Genomic DNA, 11,214 nt, shown 5'->3' with positions numbered 1-11,214 from the left:
GGATGATTGCAAAGGAGCTCTAAATTAAATGAACTGAATTAAAGTTAAATGTTTTGTAGAAGTGATTATCTAAGAGTAAGGCACAGAATACCTACTTGGTTCTTCTGAGATGAAAAGCATATAAAGTATTATAAATAGCAGATTGCTGAGAATGTTAGCAAACTGATGCATAAGTCCATTTATATGACTCCGACAATATGCATTCCATAACCCTTGACTTTCCAAAGCTGCAAATACTGATGGTAAATTTCTCTTTATTTCTTCCACAACTAGCAGACAAAGATTAGTTTCTTTCACTCAGAGGTTTTCAGTCAGATATTGGGATGAATCCTATTGGAAGCTCAAACTAGACCCTTTTGATTAATGGGATTTACAGTGATGTTACTCATCATCCAACAATTGTATTAATGGACCTACTCTAGTTGGGGTTGTGAATAGTTTTCAGCTCTAGATTATTCAATATGGTTTTCTGTGGGTGAGCAGATGGCAACTACTGAATGGCATATGTTCTGTATCAGAAACTAGAGCTGATGTGGTCTATCCAATGCAGTTTTCTGAATCAGCACCCCAAATAACCAAACTGAATCTAAAGTTGACCAAAAACTGATTTGTAACCCTTTTGGTACTGATGTTGGAGAGTGGTCCCTGGTCAAAAAAAGGTTGGAAACCACTGTTCTAGGGCAACAATTAGGTTTTACTTAAAGCACACCAAAAATAATTCAAGCAAGAAAATGTTGTCACATTACTGTTGAGGAACAAAATGAAGAAGGCAGAAAGCAGCTAATCTGACTCGAAGGATCTATATTTAGGATGCAAGTGAAACCTGCCCAGCAATCTCCTATCCCAGGAGAAAATTGTGTGATTGTCATTTTAGCATCAGTTTTCCATCTGACATCTCAGAAATAAGACAGGTGGGAGGAAAAAGCAAGAGAAGAAGAAAGGTCTCCAGAGTCTTGTTCACACATTGTGCTGAGGTTTGTGATGCCTTGTTTTGATCAAATTGACAGGCAATGAAAGTAAGCCATTTCTGTGCGCTAAAAATGTTTGAATCGTCTTTTTAACAAGAAAAAACTTAAAACTCTCCAATCCTCTAGAGCAGACAGAGATTCTCTCCAAATGTGAAAAAACCCACTGGGTCTCTGGTGGGAGTAAAGTACTATTTTGTTACTTTGGATACAAGAAAATTCTCCAAGGTTCTAGTATCTGTAGATTAGGCCAGTCATTAGCATTTTTCACTTACACCAGTTGCTGTTATAAATTTTAAAAGACAAAAGAGGAGAAAATTAATGGATTTATACTGATTCTTTTCCCCCCAAAATTGCAAAGGTTGAACACCCTAAGAAGTAAAGTGAGGAAGGGTAACTTAATGGAAAACAGAGTGGATCTCAGCACTTGGAAGGTATTTTGACTATAGAAAGAGGCTTAATAAAATGCCTGGCTTCTTTGTGACATTCAAAAGGCATGGGAAATATTACAGCTAAGTGGATGAAGGGAAGGATATAGGATAAGCTTTCTAAAGTACCAAGAGAGATTGTATGCAAGTGAAAATCACACTTTGGAACATTGAGTTTGTTAAATGAAGATGTTTTTGTTTGTTTGGGGCTGTTACAAGACTATTTTTCAGAAGATGGAAAAGGCAAGATCTCAGATCTGGCAAAGTGTCAAGGTGTAAAAAACAGAACCTTCTGCAAACCTTTTCTCCAAGGTAAGGGTCTCAATAAGACATCATTCCTTTTCATTGTGTTGCAGGTATTAAGCATATAATAAAATTAGAATCCCTTGCAGATTATTTTGTTTTGCTCCAGTGTACTAGAACATTTTGAGAACACTATAGAAACTTGGCAAGATGGAAGTGAAGTAACTGAGTTAAGTATATCCACTCTAACAACTCCTTCAAGATTCTGTAAAATACTTGGCCTAAGAGCTTCATGCAACATGGCTTGTGAGATCCAAACATTTAACATACCTGCACCACAGAAAATCTGGATTGTGCCATTATGGATCCACCTTACCTTGGTTTTAGCAAATAATTTTATAATTACTGAACTCTTAGCCCAAGAAGCCAAACAATGCAAAGTGGAGCTGGGCTGCCATTGTGGTTTGAGGTTAAAAGAGGATTGTTCAGTGCAAATATCTGATACTGCACCAAGCTGCAGATGTGCCAAGCCTCTCCCAAAACACTCCAGTCCTGCTAGGAGCATCACATGCAATTAAATCAGCATTTCTACACATTTACAAAATAGCTACCAACTGAGCCCATCACATGACACAAGTTCGTACTATGGATTCCAGGTATTTTGCCGTTTCTAAAGTGTGGGGCGTTGCAAAGCTTAAAGGAAAACATCAATCTCAAACACTTTACTTATCCAATGGGATAAAGTTCCCAGTATCGACAAAAGAGACCCAACTCTTTTACACTGCACAGCTATAACACTATAGTTCCACTTTACATATCATGACAATACCCTATGTGATCTTGGGATTAGAAGTCTAGTGAGGCATCAAAGTAGCTCTGTCACTGAGAACTCTGAATATCCCTCTCTAAACTTCTGATTCCATAGCACATAGCCATGGCAAAGTGGAATCACAGCACTGTAATTTTGTAATGTGAAAGAAGCCTTGTAGAGTTAGAGTAAAAACGTCCTTTCTCTGAACTATAGGAAGGCATATCTGCAAACCAGAGCAGGCAATTTGGTGCCCTCCAACTGTTTCCCATTACCTCCAGTCAAAGAGGCTGGAGGTAACAAGAGTTTTTTTTGGGGGGGGGGGGGGGCGGGTGATGAATGCTCCTGTCTGAAATATCCAGAGGGCATGAACCTGCCTAAGTCTAAGACATACTGCAATATTTTCTGTGTGTCTCTGAAGTCCTATGTTCATGCAGAACACTGCTGATAGCTATTTTGCAAATCTAGAAATCTTCCAGATGTGCAAACCTTACCTATAAGGTGCAAACATCATATAAAGATAAATAAGTCATTTTTAGGATACTGTAACTAAACATTTGATTCACTTCAATAAAGGTTAGAAAAATATATAGAAATGTACATTGAAAACACCTTTGTAGAATCATTCCTTCCCTTCAGTCATCTCTAATGTCATGTTTACCAAGATTTAATTGTACACATTTCTCAGCCCGCATATCATTGCCAAAACAGTGAAAACAGTAGCATCATAACAGCATGCTGTCTCTCCTGCTTTTAAGAACAAATTTGAATGTCCATGATCTGCTCTCTTTGGTACTCAGAAAGGGCTTGGATAGGAAGAGGATTTTAAGAAAGCATACTTCCTCTGTATTTTATGTATTTGGTGAAAATCAGTTGAATTCTAATCAAAGATGAAAAGCCAAGTATCTGAAATAGAGGTGAAAAGAATATTTAAGGCCTTTGAATGATGGCTTTTCTGAATATTAGAAATCCTTTGACAAATCTGGAGGGACAAGAATCTTCATGGCTGATAATTTATTCTTATGGGGGAGGGAGGCTGCACAAAATGATTCATTCCTACCCGCAAGAATTACATTTACAAAGATTTACATTCCTAGTATGGAAATGGGAGTATAAAGTCACAAGGGGGAAGAGTGAGGAAAATAAGTAAGGGAAATCATTTTCCAGTCTATTTCTTTAACTAAGGCACATTGCTATAACAAATGATGTGTGAGCTATCTTTGGTAATGGTGTTCTTTTCTATGTGTTGAGCTGCAAAGCAAAATATTAACAGGTCAGAGGAAGCATGGATGATCTCCGAGTGCAAGAAACATAGATGATCTTTACATGTCAGAACTTCAAAGCTCTTGGAATTGAGAAGCGCTCACAATGAAGATCACTGGAAACAAAGTCTTTATTTTCCTTCTTGTCAGTATCCAAGAAAGTCATTTCTAACTGCCCCCTCCCCTTCCCATGGTATATATCAAGAAACGAATCCCTACCCCCCCCCCCCGGGCTGGTTTGTATTCCCCCAGATGACATTTTCAATTCCCAAAACACAGACTACACAGACTACAGCCATACATGAATAGGCTTCCCAGGTTGTCCTGACATGCATGCTTGTAGCTATACACAATTTCTACATTACTGAATAAGAGGTTAATGTGAAAATAAACCCAACCTAGTAAGGTTTCTAAGGTAGTAGAAAAGAGAGGACTATAGAAAGTTATGAAACCTATCTGTTTTGCACTGGGTTTTGTGGATCCAGAAAGGGTATGTGAGCCACAAATCATATGGAGCTGACGATAGTTCCATTCCAAGTAGGGATTTATAAAAATTACTGCATAAGGAAATTATATGTATAGGTTTGAGTTGTCCTATAATTTCTCTGACACATTATCTCATTTTATAAGACAATCCAGTGGCATCACATCAGGTGACACCATCAAAAGGGTTACACCAAAGGGCTACTGTAAACACTTCAAAGGCAACCAAGCAGAAGGAGAGAAACCCACTCTATCAACTACAGTGTTACCAATAATACCACTTGCTTTGAAGGTATCAGCCATGGTTGCTGCAGAACAAAGAACGCCCAATGCTGGAGAGGACAGTTTTACACATAGATCCATAGGTCTGCTCACTGCTGTTATTTCAGCTTTTGATCTGACCAATGCTGCATTCTGGGAGCAAACGACGGGTGGCAGTAACAGCAGCTACAACAGTAGTAGGTAGTTCCATGGCTAACAGTGCTGGCTGTTGTAGTTCAGCCTGTGTTTCCTGTGTTAGTGCCTGATGTCAATGAGGTTTCTGGGCCTGTGTCTGATTCTGGGTCTGTGTCTGATTGCAATGGGGATGATTGTCTTGACAGACTTGCCTTAGAGCCAGAGGCTTCTGCAAAACAGAGATTGAAGCCTCAAGGGATACTCTTCAGATGCAGAAACAGATGCAGAGAGTAATGAGCTGGCAGATACGAGGCAAGACCTTTGCAAATATAGAGAGAATTCCCAGCTCCTTCGTCGGTCATTCATCATTGAGAAAAAAGAGCAGATAAATTATTTGCTGAGAAAGTGAAGCCAAATGTGTTTCTCTTCTCAGGGGGAGGAGGTTTATTAAGACAAAGGGAAAAGCCTGTTACTTCATTGGGGTCAACGTTGGGGTCTCCTTCCTCCTCCACCTCGGCCCTCCTCCACCTCAGCGTGTCTGTGTGTGTGTGTGTGTGTTGGGCCCTCCTTTCCCCCCTCCCCCCTCCCTCAGGATCCCAGCCTTTGGCACCGAGGGGTCTCCTTCCTCCTCCGCCTCACCCCGTGCAGCCCCTCTGCCTGGGCTCTGCCTCTGCTCGCAGGCCTGATGCCGCCTGTCCTGGAAGCCCTGCGGCCTGCTCTCACCTCCATGCCCATGGCGGCATGGTTGATTGGAAGGCCTGTGCACACGCACAGGCTCATCGACCATGCTTTTTGAGCGATGGGCCTGTGCACGTGCGCAGGCCTTCCATCGACCGCATGGACAGGTGATGCTCTCCAGGGGGCTGCCACTGCCACCACCATCGCCACTGCTGCCGCAAGTATTTTTCAACAATTTGTTTGGGGGGTGGGGGGAGTAAAAATTCGGGGGGGTGGGATTTCTGGTCGCCTACTCCCGAAAATTTCCTCGGGTCGGTTCTGGTTCCAATTTACCAAGTTCATGCCTTGTCATTTGGGATTGACTCTGCCTTGTGTTTTTGGATTTTACAATCTTGTACCTTGTGATTTATTCCTGTACCTTGGAAATGGCAGACTATTGCTGATGTTTTGAAAAAAAATTGAGACTTTAATTTTTAATACTTTTTATTGCTTGGCTTTTATGTATATTCTTCAATAAACTGTTTGTTGATGTATTCAGTTGGTGCTGTGACTTATGGACAAAGAGTTGTAGCTCTTTTTGCAGGGGTTGGACCGGATGGCCCGTGAGGTCTCTTCCAACTCTACAATTCTATGATTCTATGAACACTGGCTCTTCTACAGACAGATATGATCCTGGTGTCAAGGTCAACGTTGCCATTGGCTAGGGGGAGCTTTTCAGTGCTCTAAGGAGAAAAGCACACACAAAGAACAGCTCATCAAAGGCAATAAGACAGACATGCACCATTGAGAGGCTAAGCACGAGAGCCTGTGTGCCAACCCTCTAAAAAAATCAAAGAGGGTGGAGTTTTTCAAAACTGCTCCATGAGGTTTACAAAAATCCCAAATCCAAAAGCGTAACCGCCACAGCGGAATCAGGCCTGAGCAGGGCAAGAGATAGAGCAAAACCACCATCACAAGAAAGAAAAACATAGACCGTGACTATCAATATATTCAAGGTATTATCATTATGTGTGGTTTTCACCATCATGTCTATCATGTCAATACACTGTAAAATTGTTTTACTTTTGAATGTGCTGCTGTTTCAAAGATAACTCCCCCTGCACATTGGAGTTATATCTGAAGAGTGGTATTGAGCACAGTTATCTCCTCTGTTCCTTTTCTTTCTCACCCTGAATTAGTCCCTACATAGTTCAGTTCTTCTTGGTTGATTTAAATCTGATGGGCTTGCATCCCATATTCTTACCACCACAGGGCAAATAGCATATTGCTTTCAACGGATGAAACAAAGCATCCCAAGACATTGATTTCTGAAGAGACAGCAACCGCTTATATTATGCTGTAGTACAGAACCGTCCAAAGAAATGACTTCATAGGATCAATACGCTGAAACAGATACTGAACTGGAAGTGTGGGGGAGAGGGGGGCAGTCTTTGTTAAAGCTCGTATTGTTGTTTTTTGCAATTTAGGGAAAGCATTTCAGATATACTTAACTTGCTTGGGGAAATGAAAAGGGCCCTAACAGCTGTAAAAAGGCAATTCTGAACTCCAGCTTCATTATTATGTGAACTCCTTTCATCTGTGGTAACTATAATAATCCCCACGGTCACCTATCAGTTAAAGCTTCAACTCAAGATTTTCTACAGAGTCAAGAGCAAGACAGTTACCACCGAAACAAAAGCAGTAATGTTCAGCCAATATCAATAAAAGACCATTATCCTGTACCTAGACGCTAAAGGATGCACACAATTGTTTTGTTAAAGTACTTTAGAGCTATAGCCAAGCTTCTTGCTCCAAAGATCACACAAAGATAATTTACAATCTCCACCAAAGAAACTGTGGCTTCAATAACTAACTTTGTGGCCCTACACTAATGAGCACAGCTTGGAAACATTTTTGGACTGAACTTCCCATAATCCTCCAGCCAGCATAGACACATAGACGTGTGGGTTCAGGGAATTCTGAAATCTATTGGGTAAAAAAGTAATTTTTTGCAAACTCAGCTGATGTGCAAATGAGACGGATTTTATGCAGGCCTTACTCAGAGCCCTCTTCTTCAAATGTGTGAGACAATAACACTTTGGAATATTAGATGTTCAATAGGCTACATGAAGTCCTTGGATTGGGCAGGACAAGTAGAAATACTAGGAGGCATAAAGTTTGTAAACTGATAAAAATTTGTCACAGTAGAGGATCTCTCCCTCACTTTCTCCCCCTTCTCCACAGAATAACAATGGAAAAGGGGCAGAAAACAGAATTTTATTCAAAATAGGAAATATTTGTCAGGAAATATGCCTGTACTATCTGTCTTTACACACAGAGACATACTGGAGATTTTTCACTGAATATCAAGTGTATAAACAACATATCTTGCTAACATACAGGAAAAAAGAAAGATAAAAAACAAAATATGATTTCTGTTCATTTTAACCTCCTAGATTAATTAGCACACACTAGCAAAATGAAAATCAAACTGGCATTGTTTTTCTTTTCATACATAAATTGATTTATTATTAGTTAAGGCTTTTCTCCAGCCATTGAACATTGTGGTTCCCTTCTTCCTGTTACACATATACCATATGAATGGCTTGTTCTTAACTGCCATCAAGCCAACTTCAGCTTATGGTATATTATATATCACATGGCTTTGTTAACCCACCATTAACCAAAATGTGTGCCTTCTGTGTCTCATAATCCCTTTGATATTAGTAATGAAAGTATAACCAAACTCACTTTTTCTAAAATTCGGAATTAAAAAAACATTTCTAATTATCTTTTTTTCAGCATTTAAAAAATATAAATACTTCATGTAAATTTATGTAAGAGACCATAGTAAAATAATCTTCAATTCTTCTCCTCAAATCATTATGAGAAACTTGTAGTAATTACTCAATAATGTAATAGGTCTATTATTCTTTTTCATGCCATGACCCTGGTCACTTTCTTCCATGTCACAGAAATCTTTCCAATCAAATTCATGGTTACTATAAAGGTAGTAAAAGCTCTTCCTCAAAACATTAATAATAGACAGCAGATAGACTACCCAGCCCAGGTGCTTTACCACTTTTAGGACTTTATCCCCCCCCCCCCCCACACACACACACACACCATTTCAAAACACTTAGAATCTATTGAGAGTACGATTTATGACTGAGCCCTTCCCATGGTGTAGGGGAATTTCCTATCACCTCTGTCATGCTTCATTGGGGAAACATTTGAAACAGTCCAAAAAATGGGATGAGGAGAAAACAGTTAGAGATCAGCTTCTGGACTCAGAAACTAGGATATAACTGGGGGAAACACCCAAAAACATGTGGGATAGGAGCTATCAAATTTGCCTGGATCGAATCGCTTCAGTTTGATGTTGAGTAAAGGGTGTAACTATGGGCAGTCTGCTGCCAAGCATTACATTTCTCTCCCAAAATCCTGCTTCATGAACCTGGCATGTTAATTTTTTAAAGTCAGGCTTCCCCTCAAGTTGTGTCTTGTGTAAGATCAGGTACTTGGGCCTACTATAGAGTTGCTGGATCCAAAGGAAAGTCAGGTTTTCCCTTGAGCGGCGTCTGGTTTAAGACCAGCTGCTTGGGTCTACTGTAGAGTAGTGGGTTCTAAGGGGAAATTCCATTAGCTTGTTTCCCAAGGTTTTTTCTTTCAGAAGTGGAGTGAGCAGAGACTACACTGGCTCATGGGATAAATCTGAAAATTTATCAGTAAATTTGGCATGAAAAGGCATGTATAATCTGGTATCAGGATTTTTTTTTCAATTTCAATTTAAATGATCCCTTGTTGTCCGAGTATGATGGCCCTCCAAGTGTAGTGTCTTGGCGGTGGACCCACATGTTCTTCCACAGTGAGGACATCCGCTTCCAGAAGGAAGGTGGTCCTGGTCTGGGTTGGCTTGACGCGCCTTCCTCTTGGCACGTTTCTCCCTTTCGCCCTCCATTTGTGCCTCTTCAAATTCCACCACACTGCTAGTCACAGCTGACATCCAGCTAGAACGCTCAAGGGCCAGGGCTTCCCAGTTCTCAGTGTCTATGCCAAAGTTTTAAAGGTTATATTCATTCTTGATAGCAATTATGGTGATTCACTAGACCCCAAATTTCAGTAAAAGTCCTACCTATGGGCCATCTTCTGTTATAGCTATGGGTAGGAACAGGGCCGTCGCCAGAAAAAAAATGGGGGGAGGGGGTTGAAAATTTTGGGGGGGTTGAACCCTAACACCCCCCACACCCTCTACAAACCTGTCAATATCTGCTTGAGATAGTGCCTGGAGGGACTCTTAATGTTTTGTGTCTCATAGATTTAGCATGGGGATTTGGTTAACCAGTTAAAATTCATGAGTAAACCAGGTTTTTTTTATAACCTGAAAAATTTCGGGGGTGGGGGTGAACCCCTAACCCCCCCCCCCTCGCTACAGGCCTGGGTAGGAGGGGATAAGAGCACCTTCCTTCAGCAAGAATTCTGTCCACCCAACACAACTTTCCTCCAGTCACCAGATTTCTAACATTGCAGAGGGTCTGATATTTTTAAAAAATCAAAACAGAAATTCTTATATTTGCTCTGTTTTCATTCCCTTGGGAAATGTGCTTACCCTTTCACTTTAGATGTTTAAACTGTATTTCTAAATGTTCAACTGATGTTTTAGGTTACCATAATGCTAGAAATTTAGGGGCTGAAATAAAATTTCAGTGAGGAGCAGTATTTTTCATTGAAAAGGGCAATGCCCTCATTTTGCCCCCAGCCCCCCTAGCTACACCCCTGTTCTTCCCTCTGCTCTGAACAAGACAAAGCCATCTTGTGAAAAAGGCAAATGCCATGATTCCTGTTTTTCTTTGTCCATTCCTTTCAGTAATTGCACTCAACACTATAGTATGCCTTTTTCTGTTCAAAGTGCTCACTGTCTTCAATTCTTCACAAAATCACAGTTCACTGGGAGGAGAAAAGGAGCTGGTATTCTCTGAGAGAATAATAATGAAAGTAAAAAGTGAAAATAATGACATGAAATATTTTGCAGCTCACAGGCAAATGAAGGCTTTCAGTGCCAAATATCTCTGACAATGTGAAAATCAAGAACTTAAACAGTACGATGAGATCAGAGTGCCTTTTGGCTGTGCTATAGAATTAAGTTTCTTGTCTTTTTTAACCGGCTTTTCTTTCTTTCCGTTGTTTTGTTTTTTTTTGTGCAGGATGAAAGTGTGATAATTGCTAGCTATAGAAACTCTTCAAAAGGTTACATGTGGCAAATAGGGCTGGTTGATGAATCCATCCTAATTCAACGTGTCTATATGGGTGCTGGAGATATAAGCAGCACCATTAAAGCCTTAGGTGGTTGACAATGCCATAAAAGGGTTTGGAAGCAATCAAAGATGATGGGCATCTCATATACAAGGATTAACATGTCTACCCGTCTTTGGAATCCTATTTATGTTGTTACAGGGAAGGTATTTGTTATGAGAATAAGAATTAAAGTCCATGTCAATTTTATAATAATATCACAAACTCAACCTAAAGAGTGTAATTTTAGGCTTCATTTTGGAGAATGCCCCATTAAATTTGGTCTTCAGAGCTCCCACCTGAATGTTTACGGAAGTTTTATATGAAGGGGAATGCTCCATGTGTTGAATTATAACTCTTGCAATAGCCATGACATCATGCCCTCTCTGGGATCATGAACTCTGTAAATCAATATAACTTGCTTTTAGGGTCCTGACCCCTCTTCTTTGGAAGAATAACAGAACAGTACTACCCTGGAATTAAGCCCCCAGTGGTGCAGTAGATTAAACCGATCAGTTGCTGAACTTGCTGACTGAAAGGTCAGCAGTTCAAATCCAGGGAGCGGGGTGAGCTCTTGTACTTAGCCCCAGCTTCTGCCAACCTAGTAGTTCAAAAACATGCAAATGTGAGTAGATCAATAGGTGGGAACTCTGGTGGGAAGTTAACGGCGCTCCATGCAG

This window comes from Anolis carolinensis, chromosome 3, assembly GCF_035594765.1.
Source record: "Anolis carolinensis isolate JA03-04 chromosome 3, rAnoCar3.1.pri, whole genome shotgun sequence".
NCBI classification, from domain to species: domain Eukaryota; kingdom Metazoa; phylum Chordata; class Lepidosauria; order Squamata; family Dactyloidae; genus Anolis; species Anolis carolinensis.
This window is presented reverse-complemented; position numbering follows the sequence as displayed.